Source organism: Callospermophilus lateralis, chromosome 9 (assembly GCF_048772815.1).
Source record: "Callospermophilus lateralis isolate mCalLat2 chromosome 9, mCalLat2.hap1, whole genome shotgun sequence".
In the NCBI taxonomy this organism is placed as follows: domain Eukaryota; kingdom Metazoa; phylum Chordata; class Mammalia; order Rodentia; family Sciuridae; genus Callospermophilus; species Callospermophilus lateralis.
Window position 1 is genome coordinate 17,646,261 of NC_135313.1, and position 7,189 is coordinate 17,653,449.

The window sequence follows — 7,189 nt, forward strand, 5'->3', positions numbered from 1 at the left end:
CGTTTCACCGGCGGCATGGGCGGCAGGAGCCAGGCCAGGGGAGGGGAAAACCCCTGGTCCAGGACAGGGATCCAGGGATTGGGCTATCCCCCAAAGTCTTGCTACACCCTAGCCACTTGCAGGGAGCCCCAGATGTCCCACTCCCAGGGCACTCAGGCAAGAGAACAACACCCAGAGCGCTCAACCTCCTCTGCCACTTTTCTGAACCACACCCCATGGAGGGTCAGCCAACTCTGTCCTCCACTTCCCAGCCTCCCTGACTCCGGACTCCAGCCAACACCTGGTCCCACTACCCAGCTCACAACAGCTTCCAAAAACTCCTTGAGAGAGCCACTTGTTTGAATGAGGAAGGGGAAAGGAGGAAGAGGGCAGGCAAGACAGACTAGGGGACAACCGTGACTCCACTAAGATTCTAGCTTCCCTAGAGCTTTGCTGTCGACTTCAATGCCCCACTGTATCCCTGTCCCTGCTCCAGGAGACTGGCTCTGTCTCTCTCATCTTGTCCCTAACCCCTGAGCCACTCATACGACTGGGAGTGAGGCCACCCTGGCTAACTTGCATGTCTATGGCCACTTTCACCCCAAATGTCCGCCAAGTCTCTTGCCACAACCAGGCTGGGGGTGGGGGGGGTGCTGGGTGAATAGGCTAGGGAGGAAATGGGAACTCTCAAATGTGGAAGGAGGTAGAGGAGAGCCCAGATAGAGGTTTCCCAGGGAGCGAGAAGATGTGCTGGTTTTCAGTGGGAGAGAATGCCATCCTCAGGAAACCAATGCCAGGGGTGCCCTGTCACTTGGTAGAATGGGGGCAGGGTAACCCTGAGGGACTGCCATATTCTTGTGGAGGGGCAAGTGGGCACGTGGTCTGTCAACACAGGCAGGGGAAGGATGCCTGGCTGGCCTGCCAGGAGGGGATACATTTGTGGCCCCCAGGGTGAGGGGTGGCAAGAATGAGCTGCTTGTGCTCTGGGGGACCCATGTGAGAGTGTGAACCCTCATGGGGGAGGAAGCACTTGTCCCCTGCAAGAACGGGGGGGCTGATTAATCGGGGCGCTAATGAGCAGCAGGGAGAGGAAGCTCCAAGGGGCGGGGGAGGCGGCTCCATCGATCCAAGCCGCGGAACCAGCAGCTGAAAAAAAAAGTGAGAAGGGAATCGATCTGAGGGAAACGGCAGCTGCTGGGGATTAGAGCCCGAGGTCCACCCGCTGCCCGTCGGCCACCCCTCCCCTGCGTCAGACCTGGCCCCGCGGTCTCCGCCTGGACCTGAGGGAGGGACCCAAGGATGTTCCCTAGGGAGCAGGGAGCTGCTCTGCCACCCTGGCTGCAAGGCCAGGTCAGGTCCTCTCAGGGTCACCTCAGCATGGAGCCTGCCCACACACCCACCCTGGTTATGCATGGTGCCCTGACTAGGTTGTTCCAAGCCTTTCAGCAAAGTGGCTTCCAGGCGTCCCACAGCTGGGTTTTCCCATAGATTCCCATGAGGCTGAGTCAGGGTCAGAAGCTTGGCAAACTGAGAAGACCCCTGGGGTTGGGTCCAGTGCTGACTCTGGCTGGGACACAACATCCTAGAGGGGAAAGTGAGATTGGCACTGGAAGCAGCTGCCACATTACTACTCAAGTATCCAAGTGACCACAGACAGCCCCCATGCCCCATGCCTTGGCAGCCCCCTCCGAGGCTCTCCCCTCCCTGGTAGACTTAACAGACATTTCCAGAGCTCCCCCCACCGCTCCTCCCCATCCTTCTCTCTTCCCCTTTCTCCCAATATTGATTTTTCTTTACTAGGTTTTTTTAAAAAAGGTGATTTAATTGCTTTTTTAAGGTTACTTCAGTCTGGGGCTCTGCCAAGAAAGCAGGGAGCTGCCCCCCAAGCTCTCCCCTGCACTCACTGCTGCCCTGGCGCCTGTACATGTCCCTGAATTCCCCTGTCATCTGCTGAGATCTCAGGGTCACACTCTCCCATCACATACTGGCCTCCATCAGAGCCCAAATCGCACCCCCTTTCCCCTTGAGGGATGGCAGGGAAGCTTCAACCTCTAAAAGGAATGAAGTTGGGTGGTAACTGGGCACAGGGGGAGCATGGGGGGCTGTGGAGGAACTCCAGGCTGCCTGGACGTGGTACAGCAGTTAGTTACACTTGCACCCCCACCACTGCCCGATGGCCAGCTGTCTCCAATTGTCCCCAAGTCCCCACCTCCAGTCTCCCAGATCTCCAGGAATCTGGTTATGCTCGGTAGGAGTCTTCCCTCACCCCCACCCATCCTTCCAGCCCATCTCTTGATTTGGTTTTTACCATCCACTCCTCTCCAGCCTCTGCTGGCCCTCTTCTTGTCCCTCTTTACCCCTGTCGCCTCTGGCCCCCCGTCCCCTCTCCCCGCCTCTCCCTGCTTCCCTGCCTGCCTCTCTCTCTGCCCGGCTGCAGTTGGGTGATAATCTCCCTCATTTAGCCTCCCGGCTGCTTCCCCGGCTCATTGCCCAGCTGGTCCCTGGGGCCCGGCCCAGCTTCTTCCCCACCCCCATCCCCAGTCCTGCGCCCAAGCTCCCCATCCCCTCCCTGCTCCCCCCACCCACTCCCAGGGGACCAGCTGCCCCCTGTAGTGAAGAATCAGAGCCAAGTGGGGCTGGACAGGACCTGAGCTGGGGGTGAGCAAACAGGGTGGGGCTGATAGGGACCCTGGGCTGAACAGAAGGGCTGGGGGCATTGCTGCAGGGTCTGGACGTGAAGTCTCAGCTGGAGTTTCTCTGCCCTCCAATTGTCCCCATTCCACAGATTTGTTCACAGTCCAATTCTCCACCCCCAGGCTTTGTGACAGTGAGGAGGCAGAGGTTAGATGAGGCAGGGCTGGGAATGGGGGCAGAGGAATGAGGAGTAGCAGGGAGGGCAGAATGGTTCTGGCTCAATGAATCTGGGAGGAGGCACAGGGCTTTTATTTGAGCAAAATACCCCAAAGGGAGACCTGGAGACATCCCAGGACTCAACTTCACAGGGTTCCAAGGGGGCTTCTGTTCACAGGACAGGGACCCCCAAGCTAAGCTGCATTTGCCCTTCCTACATGTGTAGGCCCCAAGCTCCATCTGTCTGGCCCCATTAATAAACCACATGACCCTCAAACTCCTAGGTAGCATTCTCCAGAGAGTCCCCAGCCTCCCCTACTCTCAGAAGACACCCCTTCACCACCCTCCCCGACCAGAAACCTGCCTCTGGTGCGGACCAGGGTATGAGCCAGTGTGGGACAGACGTGGGCAGGAAGGGACAAGGAAGGGGAAGCTGGGCTGGGCCAGGCCTGGCTAGTGAGCGAGCAGCGGTGACAAACGGGCTGTGCGGGGGTGAGGGGCGGGGGGCGGACGGCGGCTGATTTATCTGGGTTATTTATGCCGCGAACGAGGCAGGAGAAGCGGTTAATGAGAGTCCCGGCGAAAGGGGGTGGGGAGGCCTGGACGTGATCTGAGAGGACTGAAGAGGGTTAGCGTCCCACCGCCAGGCCCTGCCCCCACTGTCACCAGTACTTTTTACCCCCCACCCTGTCCTCCGGAGGCCAGGGCAGCACAGCACCTTTCCTGTATCTTGAACCCACACCCTCCATCCCTATGCAGTTACTCCCACTCAGAGACCAGGGGTCCCCACGACTGCAGCATCGCTGGTCCAAGATGGGGCGGAGGGCGTTCATCTGAGGAACTGAGGAGGGGCCCAGGCAAGGGAAGGGCAGTAAGAAGAAAAATGACAAATCCTGGCTGCCAGAAACTGACAAAATCTGTGGAGCCTGTCAGGGGGAAGAGGCTAGCTTGGGAGCAGGTGGGCAGCCCACAGCCTCAGAGCTAAGGTGGAGAGCAGGCAAAGGGCACCGGGGTACAGATCTGGTGTCAGCCAGGGGCCCCGATGGGGGCCTGAGTGGCAGAGAGGCTTGGGGGGTGGCACAGGCTGGTCAGAGAGCAGCAAGAGCTGGGAAGGAGGGGAGAAGATCCAGAGAAGGAGGGGGAGAGGGCTTTGCAGCAGTGAAAGCTGCTGGGAGCAGATAAGGCAGCACAGCAGCAGGAGGGATTAAAGCTCCGAGGGGCATGGGGGGGCGGCGTGGGAGGGGGTGGGGGGGCAGGGAGGAGAGACTGAGGGCAAGACACCAGGGCCAAGGAGATGAGTAGGAAAATGCGGGCTTCAAGGCAGCAGGATTTAATCAGGGGCCACAAGGTGGCCATTAACTGGGAAAGAAGCGACTCTTGATCGTCTGTTCTGGGGAGGAAGACTTTTGTACCATTGATGGAGTCCCCACACCCTGCCCACCTGCCCACATTAGGGACAGCAGAGTTAAACGGAGGGATGCACTGCTGAGGTTAGGGTACTGGAGGATTAAGGGGCAGGGTGGGGATGAGGGGATGAGGCAGAGGTGGCCCTGGGAGCCCTGGAGCCAAGGCTTGGAGACTGAGGGCACACAGCGCCTCCTTGAGGCGGCTGATGGAACGCCAGAGAGCTACAGGGAACAATTAAGGATGCCCAGTCCACTGCCCTAGCATGGAGACCACATCACGCCCAGACTGTGGCAAGGACCAGAGTTTCAGAAGGGTTTCTTTGTGGGGAGAGATAGAGGCTCAAAAGAAGGGCGGGTAGCTTCTCAGGGTGAGCCTCGAAGTCCCTTACAACCCTCCTACCCTCCCAGAAGGATGTTTGGGGCAGGTGAGACCCCTGCTCCCTCCAGACCAGAGTCCAGGGCAGTTCAGAGGTGGTCTGGGTGGTGGAAGGGAGCCTGGGGGAAGAGGAGGGGCTGGGGGAGGGGAGCGGGGGTGGCAGGCGGGGCTGGGTAATTGCATGTTTGCCAGTTCTCCGTCTCTGCACACCGAGGGAGCGTGTGTTGGTGGGTGTAGCTTCGCTTTGAGGAGTGTGTGTCTGTTGGCAGAGGTGTCGGTATGTCTGTTTCGGGGGTCTGGGCTCTTCTTGGCCCCCGGCTCCCCTTTGTGTTTTGGGGAGCAAGGCTCTGGGTATACCCAGCTGTGCTCCGCGCTGATGCGGCAGATGTGGCAGGGCCCCAGCTGTGCCTGCTTCCCGGAGAGGGGGAGGGGGCCGCAATCTGCTCCCCCGATAATGGCTGCTAAGTGCCAGAGGGAGGGGATCGAGATGGAGGTGGGACAGGGTCCCTGGACAGCCCACCGAAGGGACAGGAGGGAGATGAAGGCACTGCTGCCCTACCCCGCCCAACCTTCCCTGTCTGTTCTTGGATCATCCTCTCCCCCTCCGCTGGCTCCTGAAGCCCATCCAAATTTCTCTCCACACTCAGTCCCTGTCCCCAGCTCTCTTCCCCTGTCGCCCCATCCAGCTTGGTGCCAGGGACCCACCCCCTTCCCCGGCCCCCAGCTTGCTCCCCCTCGCTGATTTTACAGAATAATCTTTTTATGGAAACCGAAAAAGCGCTAATGGCAGGAGCGCACCCCTCCCCCGCATCCCTCCCCCTGTTCATCCCCCACTTCCCACCCCAGTTCCCTTGTTTCTCCCTTCTCGAACCCTCTCAGGGCCAGCACCCTTATACCCCTAGAGGGCCTCTGAAGGTTGGGTGCAGGGTCAAGAGGCAGTGGACAAGGGGGTTCCTTGTTCCCCCTACTCACATCTTGGGCCCTGAGTGGCCTCCTCATAGACGCAAGAGGCTTTAGCCCTTTCCACCACAGAAAAGGGCTGCAGATGGGGCATTACAGCCTCTCCCCTTAGACACCCCCTTGCATACACTCTCTTGGCCTGGGGGGAGGCAGACCTCAGCCTCACTAGCTACCCCCTTTCAAACACGGACCTGTTCCCCTTCTAGTACCTCTACCCACCATGTCCCCACCCCCACTGGGTCTAGGAGGGGGGTCCCGGGGGCCAGGGCCTGACACAGACTTATTGGATTTCACGGTGTTTTGCTGAGAAAATAATTAAATTATCATATTTATGATGGAGCTGCCATGGCCTCTGCCAACCGCTCGGAACAGAAGGGTCAGGACAGGGCGGGGGTGGAGAGGGAAGGGACCCAGAGCCTAGCCCTGCGGCCCAGCCCTCTCCCAGCCCCTTCCTCAGAGAGATGACCCCAGGCACAGAGTGTGCCTCTGCAGTTCCCTGCAGGCAAAGAGATGATAGAAGGTCTGGGTTGGAAGCAGGGACCAAAGGAAGCAAGGAAGGGGGCTGAGTGAGGCAGGTTATGGGTCAGGCCTGCTAAACCCAGTCATTTCCCATGGCTCTCACACAGTCCGCAGAGCCTGAAGGGGTTGGGAGGTCACCTCAGCCTAGCTCCTGTGCATCTCTGTCACTGCCCACCTATGGAGCTATGAAATCCTAGGCTGTCCCTGATGCTGGTGCTGATAACAAGGCCCCAGCACCCTGCCGCCTGCCACCCCAGCCTGCTGCCAGGACCCCCTCCTCCCTCCCACTCACACCCTGCCCCCCCCCCATTCTCTTCGGGTAATTAGATTCCTCTCAATTAGCAGATTACGATCATTACCAGCTCATCTGGCAACTAAGCTCCGCACCCACAGCTGGGGAAAGGGGGGCACTGAGAGGGGCACTTGGGGGTCATGGGCAAACATGAGAGATGGTAGGGAGAGCAGGACTGAGACCTGCGAAGGGCAGGACCAGGCTGATGGGAAGTGGCCAGAACTCCTCCCAGAAAGGACACCTCCCCCTGCACTTCCAGAGAGAGCAGCTTTGGCTCAGGCCTGCCCTGCCTGCCAGGGGAGTAGGAGACAGAGACACTGAGCCCCAGGCGGGGGCAAACCTTCCTACACCTCGCCAAAAGCCAGGCTGGGAGCAGATGGGGCTGGCAAAGCGGAAAAACAGGCCAGCACCGGGGCTCGGCAGGAGCTGGGGAGAGCAGGCTGCCAGGGGTGATCAGCCTCCAGGGCTGTGGCTCCCAGCTCTGGGGCCCAGCTGAAAGGCTCACAACCCCCCACCTCTGAATCTCACATTGGGAGTCCAGGCCAGGCCCAGTGAGGAGAAAGAGGCAGGAAGGTGGGCAAGCAGGGGCAAAGGTGGGGGCCAGCGGGCAGGGGAGCCTGGAGGGCCTTCCTCCAGAGCAGAGCAAGAGGCTGAGGCAGTGGGAGGGGGAGTTTTACCAGGGCTCCAGATTTATTCATGAGCCCGCAGCAACGACTCCAATTTAAATGCTAATGTGGGGGGGCCTGACTCAGCTGCCCACCTTCTGCCCCCACCCCCAGCCCAGGCACAAGTGGAGTCCGCGCTGGC